Source organism: Heterodontus francisci, chromosome 34, assembly GCF_036365525.1.
Source record: "Heterodontus francisci isolate sHetFra1 chromosome 34, sHetFra1.hap1, whole genome shotgun sequence".
Classification (NCBI taxonomy): Eukaryota; Metazoa; Chordata; class Chondrichthyes; order Heterodontiformes; family Heterodontidae; genus Heterodontus; species Heterodontus francisci.
Window position 1 is genome coordinate 16,794,298 of NC_090404.1, and position 15,737 is coordinate 16,810,034.

Here is a 15,737-nt window from a genome sequence, read left to right on the forward strand (position 1 = left end):
GTGTGGGATATATCAGGGAGTGTTACAGTGAGGGGTGTGGGATATATCAGGGAGTGTTACAGTGAGGGGTGTGGGATATATCAGGGAGTGTTACAGTGAGGGGTGTGGGATATATCAGAGAGTGTTTACAGTGAGGGGTGTGGGATATATCAGGGAGTGTTACAGTGAGGGGTGTGGGATATATCAGAGAGTGTTACAGAGAGGAATGTGGGATATATCAGAGAATGATACAGTGAGGGGTGTGGGTTATCAGAGTATTACAGAGAGGAGTGTGGGATATATCAGAGAGTTTTTACAGTGAGGGGTGTGGAATATATCAGAGTGTTTACAGTGAGGGGTGTGGAATATATCAGGGAGTGTTACAGTGAGGGGTGTGGGATATATCAGAGTGTTACAGAGAGGAGTGTGGGATATCAGAGAGTGTTACAGTGAGGGGTGTGGAATATATCAGGGAGTGTTACAGTGAGGGGTGTGGGATATATCAGAGAGTGTTTACAGTGAGGGGTGTGGGATATATCAGAGAGTGTTACAGTGAGGGGTGTGGGATATATCAGAGTGTGTTACAGTGAGGGGTGTGGGATATATCAGAGAGTGTTACAGTGAGGGGTGTGGGATATATCAGGGAGTGTTTACAGTGAGGGGTGTGGGATATATCAGAGAGTGTTACAGTGAGGGGTGTGGGATATATCAGAGAGTGTTTACAGTGAGGGGTGTGGGATATATCAGAGAGTGTTACAGTGAGGGGTGTGGGATATATCAGAGTGTGTTACAGTGAGGGGTGTGGGATATATCAGGGAGTGTTACAGTGAGGGGTGTGGGATATATCAGAGAGTGTTCCAGAGAGGAATGTGGGATATATCAAAGAGTGATACAGTGAGGGGTGTGGGTTATCAGAGTGTTACAGAGAGGAGTGTGGGATATATCAGAGAGTGTTTACAGTGAGGGGTGTGGAATATATCAGAGTGTTTACAGTGAGGGGTGTGGAATATATCAGGGAGTGTTACAGTGAGGGGTGTGGGATATATCAGAGAGTGTTACAGTGAGGGGTGTGAGATATATCAGAGAGTGTTTACAGTGAGGGGTGTGGGATATATCCGAGAGTGTTACAGTGAGGGGTGTGGGATATATCAGAGAGTGTTACAGTGAGGGGTGTGGGATATATCAGAAAGGAAAGTGAGGGGTGTGGGGTATATCAGAGAGTGTTACAGTGGGGCGTGTGGGGTATATCAGAGAGTGTTACAGTGAGGGGTGTGGGATATATCAGAGTGTTGCAGTGAGGCGTGTGGGATATATCCGAGAGTGTTACAGTGAGAGGTGTGGGATATATCAGAAAGGAAAGTGAGGGGTGTGGGATATATCATAGAGTGTTACAGTGAGGGGTGTGGGATATATCAGAAAGGAAAGTGAGGGGTGTGGGGTATATCAGAGTGTGTTACAGTGAGGGGTGTGGGATATATCAGAGAGTGTTACAGTGAGGGGTGTGGGATATATCAGAGTGTGTTACAGTGAGGGGTGTGGGATATATCAGAGAGTGTTACAGTGAGGGGTGTGGGATATATCAGAGAGTGTTACAGTGAGGGGTGTGGGATATATCAGAGAGTGTTACAGTGAGGGGTGTGGGATATATCAGAGAGTGTTACAGTGAGAGGTGTGGGATATATCAGAGTGTGTTACAGTGAGGGGTGTGGGATATATCAGAGAGTGTTACAGTGAGGGGTGTGGGATATATCAGAGTGTGTTACAGTGAGGGGTGTGGGATATATCAGAGAGTGTTACAGTGAGGGGTGTGGGATATATCAGAGAGTGTTACAGTGAGGGGTGTGGGATATATCAGAGTGTGTTACAGTGAGGGGTGTGGGATATATCAGAGAGTGTTACAGTGAGGGGTGTGGGATATATCAGAGAGTGTTACAGTGAGGGGTGTGGGATATATCAGAGTGTGTTACAGTGAGGGGTGTGGGATATATCAGAGAGTGTTACAGTGAGGGGTGTGGGATATATCAGAGTGTGTTACAGTGAGGGGTGTGGGATATATCAGAGAGTGTTACAGTGAGGGGTGTGGGATATATCAGAGAGTGTTACAGTGAGGGGTGTGGGATATATCAGAGAGTGTTACAGTGAGGGGTGTGGGATATATCAGAGTGTGTTACAGTGAGGGGTGTGGGATATATCAGAGAGTGTTACAGTGAGGGGTGTGGGATATATCAGAGAGTGTTACAGTGAGGGGTGTGGGATATATCAGAGTGTGTTACAGTGAGGGGTGTGGGATATATCAGAATGTTACAGTGAGGGCTGTGGGATATATCAGGGAGTGTTACAGTGAGGGGTGTGGGATATATCAGAGTGTGTTGCAGTGAGGGGTGTGGGATATATCAGAGTGTTACAGTGAGGGGTGTGAGATATATCAGAGAGTGTTACAGTGAGGGGTGTGGGATATATCAGAAAGGAAAGTGAGGGGTATGGGATATATCAGGGAGTGTTACAGTGAGGGGTGTGGCATGTAGTCTTAGTGGAAAAGGCTTAAAGTTGGTGGAATTCTTACATTGCATACAGGAGAGCTTTTTGAGCCAGTACGTAGAAAGTCCTCCAAGAGAAAGGGCGGTGCTGGACCTAATCCTTGGGAATGAAGCCGGACAAGTGGTAGAAGTGTCAGTGAGGGAGCATTTCGGGGATAGTGACCATAACTCTGTAAGATTTAAGGTAGCTGTGGAAAAGCACAAAGACGGGCCGGAAATAAAACCACTGAATTGGGGGAAGTGCAATTTCAATCTGATAAAACAGGATCTGGCCAAAGTGGACTCGGAGCAGCTACTTGTCGGAAAGTCTACATCAGACCAGTGGGAGTCATTCAAAGAGGAAATAGTGAGAGTTCAGGGCCAACATGTTCCCGTTAAAGTGAAGGGTAGGAACAACAAGTCCATGGAACCCTGGATGTCAAGGGTTAAAGAGGATTGGATAAGGAAAAAAATGGAAGCTAATGGCAGATTCAGAGCGCTGAAAACAGTGGAGGCACAAGAGGAGTATAGAAAGTGTAGGGGGTGCTAAAAAAGTAGTTAGGAGAGCGAAGAGGGGACATGAATCATCACTGACAGACAAGATAAAGGAAACTCCTAAGGCATTTTATAAGTATATTGTGGGCAAGAGGATAACCAGGGAAAGAGTAGGGTCCATTAGGGACCAAAGTGGCAACTTGTGTGTGGAGCCGGAGGACATAAGTGGGGTTTTAAATGATTACTTTTCATCGGTGTTCACTATGGAGAAGGACAATGTAGGTGTAGAGATCGGGGAGGGGCTTGTGCTGTACTTGAACAAATTAGCATTGAAAGGGAGGAGATATAGCGGGCTTAAAAGTGGATAAATCCCCAGGCCCAGTTGATGTATCCCAGGCTGTTATGTGAGGCAAGGGAGGAGATAGCAGGGGCTCAGACACAAATTTTCAAATCCTCTCTGGCCACTGGAGAGGTACCAGAGGACTGGAGGACAGCGAATGTGGTACCATTATTCAAGAAGGGTAGTAGGGATAAACCAGGTAATTACAGGCCGGTGAGTCTAACATCAGTGGTCGGGAAACTATTGGAAAAAATTCTGAGGGACAGAATTAATCTCCACTTGGAGAGGCAGGGATTAATCAGGGATCGTCAGCATGGCTTTGTCAGGGGGAGATCGTGTCTAACTAACTTGATTGAATTTTTCGAGGAGGTGACTAGATGTGTAGATGAGGGTAAAGCAGTTGATGTAGTCTACATGGACTTCAGTAAGGCTTTTGATAAGGTCCCACATGGGAGATTGGTTAAGAAGGTAAGAGCCCATAGGATCCAGGGCAATTTGGCAAATTGGATCCAAAATTGGCTTAGTGGCAGGAGGCAGAGGGTGATGGTCGAGGGTTGTTTCTGCGATTGGAAGCCTGTGACCAGTGGTGTATCACAGGGATCGGTGCTGGGACCCTTACTGTTTGTAGTGTACATTAATGATTTAGACATGAATATAGGAGATATGATCAGTAAGTTCACAGATGACACGAAAATTGGTGGTGTCGTAAATAGTGAGGAGGAAAGCCTTAGATTACAGGACGATATAGATGGGCTGGTAAGATGGGCAGAGCAGTGGCAAATGGAATTTAATCCTGAGAAGTGTGAGGTGATGCATTTTGGGAGGACTAACAAGGCAAGGGAATATACAATGGATGGTCGGACCCTAGGAAGTACAGAGGGTAAGAGGGACCTTGGTGTACTTGTCCATAGATCACTGAAGGCAGCAGCACAGGTAGATAAGGTGGTTAGGAAGGCATATGAGATACTTGCCTTTATTAGCCGAGGCATAGAATATAAGAGCAGGGAGGTTATGATGGAGCTGTATAAAACACTAGTAAGGCCACAGCTGGAGTACTGTGTACAGTTCTGTCTGTGAGTGTGTGTGTTTGAGCTGTGTGTGTGTGTGTTTGAGCTGTCTGTGTGTGTGTGTGTTTGAGCTGTCTGTGTGTGTGTGTGTTTGAGCTGTGTGTGTGTGTGTGTTTGAGCTGTGTGTGTGTGTGTTTGAGCTGTGTGTGTGTGTGTGTGTGTTTGAGCTGTGTGTGTGTGTTTGAGCTGTGTGTGTGTGTGTTTGAGCTGTGTGTGTGTGTGTGTGTGTGTGTGTTTGAGCTGTGTGTGTGTGTTTGAGCTGTGTGTGTGTGTTTGAGCTGTGTGTGTGTGTGTTTGAGCTGTGTGTGTGTGTGTGTGTTTGAGCTGTCTGTGTGTGTGTGTTTGAGCTGTCTGTGTGTGTGTGCTTGAGCTGTGTGTGAGTGTGTGCTTGAGCTGTGTGTGAGTGTGTGTTTGAGCTGTCTGTGTGAGTGTGTGTTTGAGCTGTGTGTGTGTGTGTTTGAGCTGTGTGTGTGTGTGTGTGTGTTTGAGCTGTTTGTGTGTGTGTGTGTTTGAGCTGTGTGTGTGTGTGTGTTTGAGCTGTGTGTGTGTGTGTGTGTGTGTTTGAGCTGTCTGTGTGTGTGTGTGTGTTTGAGCTGTCTGTGTGTGTGTGTGTGTGTGTTTGAGCTGTCTGTGTGTGTGTGTGTGTTTGAGCTGTCTGTGTGTGTGTGTGTGTTTGAGCTGTCTGTGTGTGTGTGTGTTTGAGCTGTGTGTCTGTGTGTGTGTGTGTTTGAGCTGTGTGTGTGTGTGTGTGTGTTTGAGCTGTGTGTGTGTGTGTGTGTGTTTGAGCTGTGTGTGTGTGTGTGTGTGTGTTTGAGGTGTCTGTGTGTGTGTGTGTGTGTTTGAACTGTGTGTGTGTGTGTGTTTGAGCTGTGTGTGTGTGTGTGTGTGTTTGAGCTGTGTGTGTGTGTGTGTTTGAGCTGTGTGTGTGTTTGAGCTGTGTGTGTGTGTGTGTTTGAGCTGTCTGTGTGTGTGTGTGTGTTTGAGCTGTCTGTGTGTGTGTGTGTTTGAGCTGTCTGTGTGTGTGTGTGTTTGAGCTGTGTGTGTGTGTGTGTGTGTGTGTTTGAGCTGTGTGTGTGTGTGCGTGTTTGAGCTGTGTGTGTGTGTGTGTGTGTTTGAGCTGTCTGTGTGTGTGTGTTTGAACTGTGTGTGTGTGTGTTTGAGCTGTGTGTTTGAGCTGTGTGTGTGTGTGTGTTTGAGCTGTCTGTGTGTGTGTGTGTGTTTGAGCTGTGTGTGTGTGTGTGTGTTTGAGCTGTGTGTGTGTGTGTGTGTTTGAGCTGTGAAACGCTCCATCTACAGGTTCAGTTCCAGCCTGTGTGACGACAAGAGCTTTTGGTGAGATAGTCACGTGATTTCTTGGAAAGCTGGTGACTGAAGCAAGTCTATAAAGCAGAGGGCGGGAGTCTGGAGCCTGCTATTTAATAGTCAGAGTGAAGGAAGTGAGCTAGGGGATACTGGGCACTTTACAAACAAACCCAAATACCAGGGAAACCCTGCTGCTGCTGCTGGACCGAGACCGGGATCGGGACCGGCATCCGGGGAAACAAGTGAGTAAGTTGTGCATGAGGAATCGCAAGTTGTCGTTTTAAAAGCAGCATTGGTGGCGGAAACTGAGATTGGGTTTTGAGTAAATGTAAACTGTCAGGAGTTGGAACTCATGCTGGAGGGGCAAAGGTAATGGTCATAAACCTGGTTAATGGTGGCGGAATGTTCATGTGTGCGGAATATAAACTCCAGCTGGTGTTTATCAATGGGGAATGTGACAGGGTGATGGACGTGCTGGTGTTGATCAATGGGGAATGTGTCAGGGTGATGGACGTGCTGGTGTTGATCAATGGGGAATGTGTCAGGGTGATGGACGTGCTGGTGTTTATCAATGGGGAATGTGTCAGGGTGATGGACGTGCTGGTGTTTATCAATGGGGAATGTGTCAGGGTGATGGACGTGCTGGTGTTGATCAATGGGGAATGTGTCAGGGTGATGGACGTGCTGGTGTTGATCAATGGGGAATGTGTCAGGGTGATGGACGTGCTGGTGTTTATCAATGGGGAATGTGTCAGGGTGATGGACGTGCTGGTGTTGATCAATGGGGAATGTGTCAGGGTGATGGACGTGCTGGTGTTGATCAATGGGGAATGTGTCAGGGTGATGGACGTGCTGGTGTTGATCAATGGGGAATGTGTCAGGGTGATGGACGTGCTGGTGTTGATCAATGGGGAATGTGTCCGGGTGATGGACGTGCTGGTGTTGATCAATGGGGAATCCTGTGTCAGGGTGATGGACGTGCTGGTGTTGATCAATGGGGAATGTGTCAGGGTGATGGACGTGCTGGTGTTGATCAATGGGGAATGTGTCAGGGTGATGGACGTGCTGGTGTTGATCAATGGGGAATGTGTCAGGGTGATGGACGTGCTGGTGTTGATCAATGGGGAATGTGTCAGGGTGATGGACGTGCTGGTGTTGATCAATGGGGAATGTGTCAGGATGATGGACGTGCTGGTGTTGATCAATGGGGAATGTGTCCGGGTGATGGACGTGCTGGTGTTGATCAATGGGGAATGTGTCAGGGTGATGGACGTGCTGGTGTTGATCAATGGGGAATGTGTCAGGGTGATGGACGTGCTGGTGTTGATCAATGGGGAATGTGTCAGGGTGATGGACGTGCTGGTGTTGATCAATGGGGAATGTGTCAGGGTGATGGACGTGCTGGTGTTGATCAATGGGGAATGTGTCAGGGTGATGGACGTGCTGGTGTTTATCAATGGGGAATGTGTCAGGGTGATGGACGTGCTGGTGTTGATCAATGGGGAATGTGTCAGGGTGATGGACGTGCTGGTGTTTATCAATGGGGAATGTGTCAGGGTGATGGACGTGCTGGTGTTTATCAATGGGGAATGTGTCAGGGTGATGGACGTGCTGGTGTTGATCAATGGGGAATGTGTCAGGGTGATGGACGTGCTGGTGTTGATCAATGGGGAATGTGTCAGGGTGATGGACGTGCTGGTGTTTATCAATGGGGAATGTGTCAGGGTGATGGACGTGCTGGTGTTGATCAATGGGGAATGTGTCAGGGTGATGGACGTGCTGGTGTTGATCAATGGGGAATGTGTCAGGGTGATGGACGTGCTGGTGTTGATCAATGGGGAATGTGTCAGGGTGATGGACGTGCTGGTGTTGATCAATGGGGAATGTGTCCGGGTGATGGACGTGCTGGTGTTGATCAATGGGGAATCCTGTGTCAGGGTGATGGACGTGCTGGTGTTGATCAATGGGGAATGTGTCAGGGTGATGGACGTGCTGGTGTTGATCAATGGGGAATGTGTCAGGGTGATGGACGTGCTGGTGTTGATCAATGGGGAATGTGTCAGGGTGATGGACGTGCTGGTGTTGATCAATGGGGAATGTGTCAGGGTGATGGACGTGCTGGTGTTGATCAATGGGGAATGTGTCAGGATGATGGACGTGCTGGTGTTGATCAATGGGGAATGTGTCCGGGTGATGGACGTGCTGGTGTTGATCAATGGGGAATGTGTCAGGGTGATGGACGTGCTGGTGTTGATCAATGGGGAATGTGTCAGGGTGATGGACGTGCTGGTGTTGATCAATGGGGAATGTGTCAGGGTGATGGACGTGCTGGTGTTGATCAATGGGGAATGTGTCAGGGTGATGGACGTGCTGGTGTTGATCAATGGGGAATGTGTCAGGGTGATGGACGTGCTGGTGTTGATCAATGGGGAATGTGTCAGGATGATGGACGTGCTGGTGTTGATCAATGGGGAATGTGTCAGGGTGATGGACGTGCTGGTGTTGATCAATGGGGAATGTGTCCGGGTGATGGACGTGCTGGTGTTGATCAATGGGGAATGTGTCAGGGTGATGGACGTGCTGGTGTTGATCAATGGGGAATGTGTCAGGGTGATGGACGTGCTGGTGTTGATCAATGGGGAATGTGTCAGGGTGATGGACGTGCTGGTGTTGATCAATGGGGAATGTGTCAGGATGATGGACGTGCTGGTGTTGATCAATGGGGAATGTGTCAGGGTGATGGACGTGCTGGTGTTGATCAATGGGGAATGTGTCCGGGTGATGGACGTGCTGGTGTTGATCAATGGGGAATGTGTCAGGGTGATGGACGTGCTGGTGTTGATCAATGGGGAATGTGTCAGGGTGATGGACGTGCTGGTGTTGATCAATGGGGAAACCTGTGTCAGGGTGATGGACGTGCTGGTGTTTATCAATGGGGAATGTGTCAGGGTGATGGACGTGCTGGTGTTGATCATTGGGGAATGTGTCAGGATGATGGACGTGCTGGTGTTGATCAATGGGGAATGTGTCAGGGTGATGGACGTGCTGGTGTTTATCAATGGGGAATGTGTCAGGATGATGGACGTGCTGGTGTTGATCAATGGGGAATGTGTCAGGGTGATGGACGTGCTGGTGTTGATCAATGGGGAATGTGTCAGGGTGATGGACGTGCTGGTGTTGATCAATGGGGAATCCTGTGTCAGGGTGATGGACGTGCTGGTGTTGATCAATGGGGAATGTGTCAGGGTGATGGACGTGCTGGTGTTGATCAATGGGGAATTCTGTGTCAGGGTGATGGACGTGCTGGTGTTTATCAATAGGGAATGTGTCAGGGTGATGGACGTGCTGGTGTTTATCAATGGGGAATCCTGTGTCAGGATGATGGACGTGCTGGTGTTGATCAATGGGGAATGTGTCAGGGTGATGGACGTGCTGGTGTTGATCAATGGGGAATGTGTCAGGATGATGGACGTGCTGGTGTTGATCAATGGGGAATGTGTCAGGGTGATGGACGTGCTGGTGTTGATCAATGGGGAATGTGTCAGGATGATGGACGTGCTGGTGTTGATCAATGGGGAATGTGTCAGGGTGATGGACGTGCTGGTGTTGATCAATGGGGAATGTGTCAGGGTGATGGACGTGCTGGTGTTGATCAATGGGGAATGTGTCAGGGTGATGGACGTGCTGGTGTTGATCAATGGGGAATGTGTCAGGGTGATGGACGTGCTGGTGTTGATCAATGGGGAATGTGTCAGGGTGATGGACGTGCTGGTGTTGATCAATGGGGAATGTGTCAGGGTGATGGACGTGCTGGTGTTTATCAATGGGGAATGTGTCAGGGTGATGGACGTGCTGGTGTTTATCAATGGGGAATCCTGTGTCAGGATGATGGACGTGCTGGTGTTGATCAATGGGGAATGTGTCAGGGTGATGGACGTGCTGGTGTTGATCAATGGGGAATGTGTCAGGGTGATGGACGTGCTGGTGTTGATCAATGGGGAAACCTGCGTCAGGGTGATGGACGTGCTGGTGTTTATCAATGGGGAATTCTGTGTCAGGGTGATGGACGTGCTGGTGTTGATCAATGGGGAATGTGTCAGGGTGATGGACGTGCTGGTGTTTATCAATGGGGAATGTGTCAGGGTGATGGACGTGCTGGTGTTTATCAATGGGGAATGTGTCAGGGTGATGGACGTGCTGGTGTTTATCAATAGGGAATGTGTCAGGGTGATGGACGTGCTGGTGTTGATCAATGGGGAATGTGTCAGTGTGATGGACCTGCTGGTGTTTATCAATGGGGAATGTGTCAGGGTGATGGACGTGCTGGTGTTGATCAATGGGGAATGTGTCAGGGTGATGGACGTGCTGGTGTTGATCAATGGGGAATGTGTCAGGGTGATGGACGTGCTGGTGTTGATCAATGGGGAATGTGTCAGGGTGATGGACGTGCTGGTGTTGATCAATGGGGAATGTGTCAGGGTGATGGACGTGCTGGTGTTTATCAATGGGGAATGTGTCAGGGTGATGGACGTGCTGGTGTTTATCAATGGGGAATCCTGTGTCAGGATGATGGACGTGCTGGTGTTGATCAATGGGGAATGTGTCAGGGTGATGGACGTGCTGGTGTTTATCAATGGGGAATCCTGTGTCAGGATGATGGACGTGCTGGTGTTGATCAATGGGGAATGTGTCAGGGTGATGGACGTGCTGGTGTTGATCAATGGGGAATGTGTCAGGGTGATGGACGTGCTGGTGTTGATCAATGGGGAATGTGTCAGGGTGATGGACGTGCTGGTGTTGATCAATGGGGAATGTGTCAGGGTGATGGACGTGCTGGTGTTGATCAATGGGGAATGTGTCAGGGTGATGGACGTGCTGGTGTTGATCAATGGGGAAACCTGTTTCAGGGCGATGGACGTGCTGGTGTTGATCAATGGGGAATGTGTCAGGGTGATGGACGTGCTGGTGTTGATCAATGGGGAATGTGTCAGGGTGATGGACGTGCTGGTGTTGATCAATGGGGAAACCTGTGTCAGGGTGATGGACGTGCTGGTGTTGATCAATGGGGAATGTGTCAGGGTGATGGACGTGCTGGTGTTGATCAATGGGGAATGTGTCAGGGTGATGGACGTGCTGGTGTTGATCAATGGGGAATGTGTCAGGGTGATGGACGTGCTGGTGTTGATCAATGGGGAATGTGTCAGGATGATGGACGTGCTGGTGTTGATCAATGGGGAATGTGTCAGGGTGATGGACGTGCTGGTGTTTATCAATGGGGAATGTGTCAGGATGATGGACGTGCTGGTGTTGATCAATGGGGAATGTGTCAGGGTGATGGACGTGCTGGTGTTGATCAATGGGGAATGTGTCAGGGTGATGGACGTGCTGGTGTTGATCAATGGGGAATTCTGTGTCAGGGTGATGGACGTGCTGGTGTTTATCAATAGGGAATGTGTCAGGGTGATGGACGTGCTGGTGTTGATCAATGGGGAATGTGTCAGGGTGATGGACGTGCTGGTGTTTATCAATGGGGAATGTGTCAGGGTGATGGACGTGCTGGTGTTTATCAATGGGGAATGTGTCAGGGTGATGGACGTGCTGGTGTTTATCAATGGGGAATCCTGTGTCAGGATGATGGACGTGCTGGTGTTGATCAATGGGGAATGTGTCAGGGTGATGGACGTGCTGGTGTTGATCAATGGGGAATGTGTCAGGGTGATGGACGTGCTGGTGTTGATCAATGGGGAATGTGTCAGGGTGATGGACGTGCTGGTGTTTATCAATGGGGAATGTGTCAGGGTGATGGACGTGCTGGTGTTTATCAATGGGGAATGTGTCAGGGTGATGGACGTGCTGGTGTTGATCAATGGGGAAACCTGTTTCAGGGTGATGGACGTGCTGGTGTTGATCAATGGGGAATGTGTCAGGGTGATGGACGTGCTGGTGTTGATCAATGGGGAATGTGTCAGGGTGATGGACGTGCTGGTGTTGATCAATGGGGAATGTGTCAGGGTGATGGACGTGCTGGTGTTGATCAATGGGGAATGTGTCAGGGTGATGGACGTGCTGGTGTTTATCAATGGGGAATGTGTCAGGGTGATGGACGTGCTGGTGTTTATCAATGGGGAATGTGTCAGGGTGATGGACGTGCTGGTGTTGATCAATGGGGAAACCTGTTTCAGGGTGATGGACGTGCTGGTGTTGATCAATGGGGAATGTGTCAGGGTGATGGACGTGCTGGTGTTGATCAATGGGGAATGTGTCAGGGTGATGGACGTGCTGGTGTTGATCAATGGGGAATGTGTCAGGGTGATGGACGTGCTGGTGTTGATCAATGGGGAAACCTGTGTCAGGGTGATGGACGTGCTGGTGTTTATCAATGGGGAATTCTGTGTCAGGGTGATGGACGTGCTGGTGTTGATCAATGGGGAATGTGTCAGGGTGATGGACGTGCTGGTGTTTATCAATGGGGAATGTGTCAGGGTGATGGACGTGCTGGTGTTTATCAATGGGGAATGTGTCAGGGTGATGGACGTGCTGGTGTTTATCAATAGGGAATGTGTCAGGGTGATGGACGTGCTGGTGTTGATCAATGGGGAATGTGTCAGGGTGATGGACGTGCTGGTGTTGATCAATGGGGAATGTGTCAGGGTGATGGACGTGCTGGTGTTTATCAATGGGGAATGTGTCAGGGTGATGGACGTGCTGGTGTTGATCAATGGGGAATGTGTCAGGGTGATGGACGTGCTGGTGTTTATCAATGGGGAATGTGTCAGGATGATGGACGTGCTGGTGTTGATCAATGGGGAATGTGTCAGGGTGATGGACGTGCTGGTGTTTATCAATGGGGAATGTGTCAGGATGATGGACGTGCTGGTGTTGATCAATGGGGAATGTGTCAGGGTGATGGACGTGCTGGTGTTGATCAATGGGGAATGTGTCAGGGTGATGGACGTGCTGGTGTTTATCAATGGGGAATGTGTCAGGGTGATGGACGTGCTGGTGTTTATCAATGGGGAATCCTGTGTCAGGATGATGGACGTGCTGGTGTTGATCAATGGGGAATGTGTCAGGGTGATGGACGTGCTGGTGTTTATCAATGGGGAATGTGTCAGCGTGATGGACGTGCTGGTGTTGATCAATGGGGAATGTGTCAGGGTGATGGACGTGCTGGTGTTTATCAATGGGGAATGTGTCAGGGTGATGGACGTGCTGGTGTTTATCAATGGGGAATGTGTCAGGGTGATGGACGTGCTGGTGTTTATCAATGGGGAATGTGTCAGGGTGATGGACGTGCTGGTGTTGATCAATGGGGAAACCTGTTTCAGGGTGATGGACGTGCTGGTGTTGATCAATGGGGAATGTGTCAGGGTGATGGACGTGCTGGTGTTGATCAATGGGGAATGTGTCAGGGTGATGGACGTGCTGGTGTTGATCAATGGGGAATGTGTCAGGGTGATGGACGTGCTGGTGTTGATCAATGGGGAATGTGTCAGGGTGATGGACGTGCTGGTGTTGATCAATGGGGAATGTGTCAGGGTGATGGACGTGCTGGTGTTGATCAATGGGGAATGTGTCAGGGTGATGGACGTGCTGGTGTTGATCAATGGGGAATGTGTCAGGGTGATGGACGTGCTGGTGTTTATCAATGGGGAATGTGTCAGGGTGATGGACGTGCTGGTGTTTATCAATGGGGAATGTGTCAGGGTGATGGACGTGCTGGTGTTGATCAATGGGGAAACCTGTTTCAGGGTGATGGACGTGCTGGTGTTGATCAATGGGGAATGTGTCAGGGTGATGGACGTGCTGGTGTTGATCAATGGGGAATGTGTCAGGGTGATGGACGTGCTGGTGTTGATCAATGGGGAATGTGTCAGGGTGATGGACGTGCTGGTGTTGATCAATGGGGAATGTGTCAGGGTGATGGACGTGCTGGTGTTGATCAATGGGGAATGTGTCAGGGTGATGGACGTGCTGGTGTTGATCAATGGGGAATGTGTCAGGGTGATGGACGTGCTGGTGTTGATCAATGGGGAAACCTGTTTCAGGGTGATGGACGTGCTGGTGTTGATCAATGGGGAATGTGTCAGGGTGATGGACGTGCTGGTGTTGATCAATGGGGAATGTGTCAGGGTGATGGACGTGCTGGTGTTTATCAATGGGGAATGTGTCAGGGTGATGGACGTGCTGGTGTTGATCAATGGGGAAACCTGTTTCAGGGTGATGGACGTGCTGGTGTTGATCAATGGGGAATGTGTCAGGGTGATGGACGTGCTGGTGTTGATCAATGGGGAATGTGTCAGGGTGATGGACGTGCTGGTGTTGATCAATGGGGAATGTGTCAGGGTGGTGGACGTGCTGGTGTTGATCAATGGGGAAACCTGTTTCAGGGTGATGGACGTGCTGGTGTTGATCAATGGGGAATGTGTCAGGGTGATGGACGTGCTGGTGTTTATCAATAGGGAATGTGTCAGGGTGATGGACGTGCTGGTGTTGATCAATAGGGAATGTGTCAGGGTGATGGACGTGCTGGTGTTGATCAATGGGGAATGTGTCAGGGTGATGGACGTGCTGGTGTTGATCAATGGGGAATCCTGTGTCAGGGTGATGGACGTGCTGGTGTTTATCAATGGGGAATGTGTCAGGGTGATGGACGTGCTGGTGTTGATCAATGGGGAATGTGTCAGGGTGATGGACGTGCTGTTTTTTTTCAATGGGGAATGTGTCAGGGTGATGGACGTGCTGGTGTTGATCAATGGGGAATGTGTCAGGGTGATGGACGTGCTGGTGTTGATCAATGGGGAATGTGTCAGGGTGATGGACGTGCTGGTGTTGATCAATGGGGAATGTGTCAGGGTGATGGACGTGCTGGTGTTGATCAATGGGGAATGTGTCAGGATGATGGACGTGCTGGTGTTGATCAATGGGGAATGTGTCAGGGTGATGGACGTGCTGGTGTTCATCAATGGGGAATGTGTCAGGATGATGGACGTGCTGTTTTTTTTCAATGGGGAATGTGTCAGGGTGATGGACGTGCTGGTGTTGATCAATGGGGAATGTGTCAGGGTGATGGACGTGCTGGTGTTGATCAATGGGGAATGTGTCAGGGTGATGGACGTGCTGGTGTTGATCAATGGGGAATGTGTCAGGATGATGGACGTGCTGGTGTTGATCAATGGGGAATGTGTCAGGGTGATGGACGTGCTGGTGTTTATCAATGGGGAATGTGTCAGGGTGATGGACGTGCTGGTGTTCATCAATGGGGAATGTGTCAGGGTGATGGACGTGCTGGTGTTGATCAATGGGGAACCCTGTGTCAGGGTGATGGACGTGCTGGTGTTGATCAATGGGGAATGTGTCAGGGTGATGGACGTGCTGGTGTTGATCAATGGGGAATGTGTCAGGGTGATGGACGTGCTGGTGTTTATCAATGGGGAATGTGTCAGGGTGATGGACGTGCTGGTGTTTATCAATGGGGAATGTGTCAGGGTGATGGACGTGCTGTTTTTTTTCAATGGGGAATGTGTCAGGGTGATGGACGTGCTGGTGTTGATCAATGGGGAATGTGTCAGGATGATGGACGTGCTGGTGTTGATCAATGGGGAATGTGTCCGGGTGATGGACGTGCTGGTGTTGATCAATGGGGAATGTGTCAGGGTGATGGACGTGCTGGTGTTGATCAATGGGGAATGTGTCAGGATGATGGACGTGCTGGTGTTGATCAATGGGGAATGTGTCAGGGTGATGGACGTGCTGGTGTTGATCAATGGGGAATGTGTCAGGGTGATGGACGTGCTGGTGTTGATCAATGGGGAATGTGTCAGGGTGATGGACGTGCTGTTTTTTTTCAATGGGGAATGTGTCAGGGTGATGGACCTGCTGGTGTTTATCAATGGGGAATGTGTCAGGGTGATGGACGTGCTGGTGTTGATCAATGGGGAATGTGTCAGGGTGATGGACGTGCTGTTTTTTTTCAATGGGGAATGTGTCAGGGTGATGGACGTGCTGGTGTTGATCAATGGGGAATGTGTCAGGGTG

At 49.6% G+C, this 15,737-nt stretch overlaps 1 protein-coding gene across 5 annotated transcripts in view; it reads left to right on the forward strand.

The window, feature by feature from the left end:
* Positions 1 to 5,681: 5,681 nt before the first annotated feature.
* LOC137349117 (interferon regulatory factor 8-like) overlaps positions 5,682 to 15,737 on the forward strand; it is a 74,620-nt gene continuing 64,564 nt past the window's right edge. For 3 of the 5 annotated variants that reach the window (XM_068014474.1, XM_068014479.1, XM_068014477.1), the window contains exon 1: positions 5,683 to 5,941. The gene's annotated coding sequence lies outside the window, so the exon portion shown is untranslated. Of the gene's footprint in view, positions 5,946 to 15,737 lie in introns of all 5 variants that reach the window. The other 2 variants (XM_068014476.1, XM_068014475.1) reach the window with 2 other exon arrangements.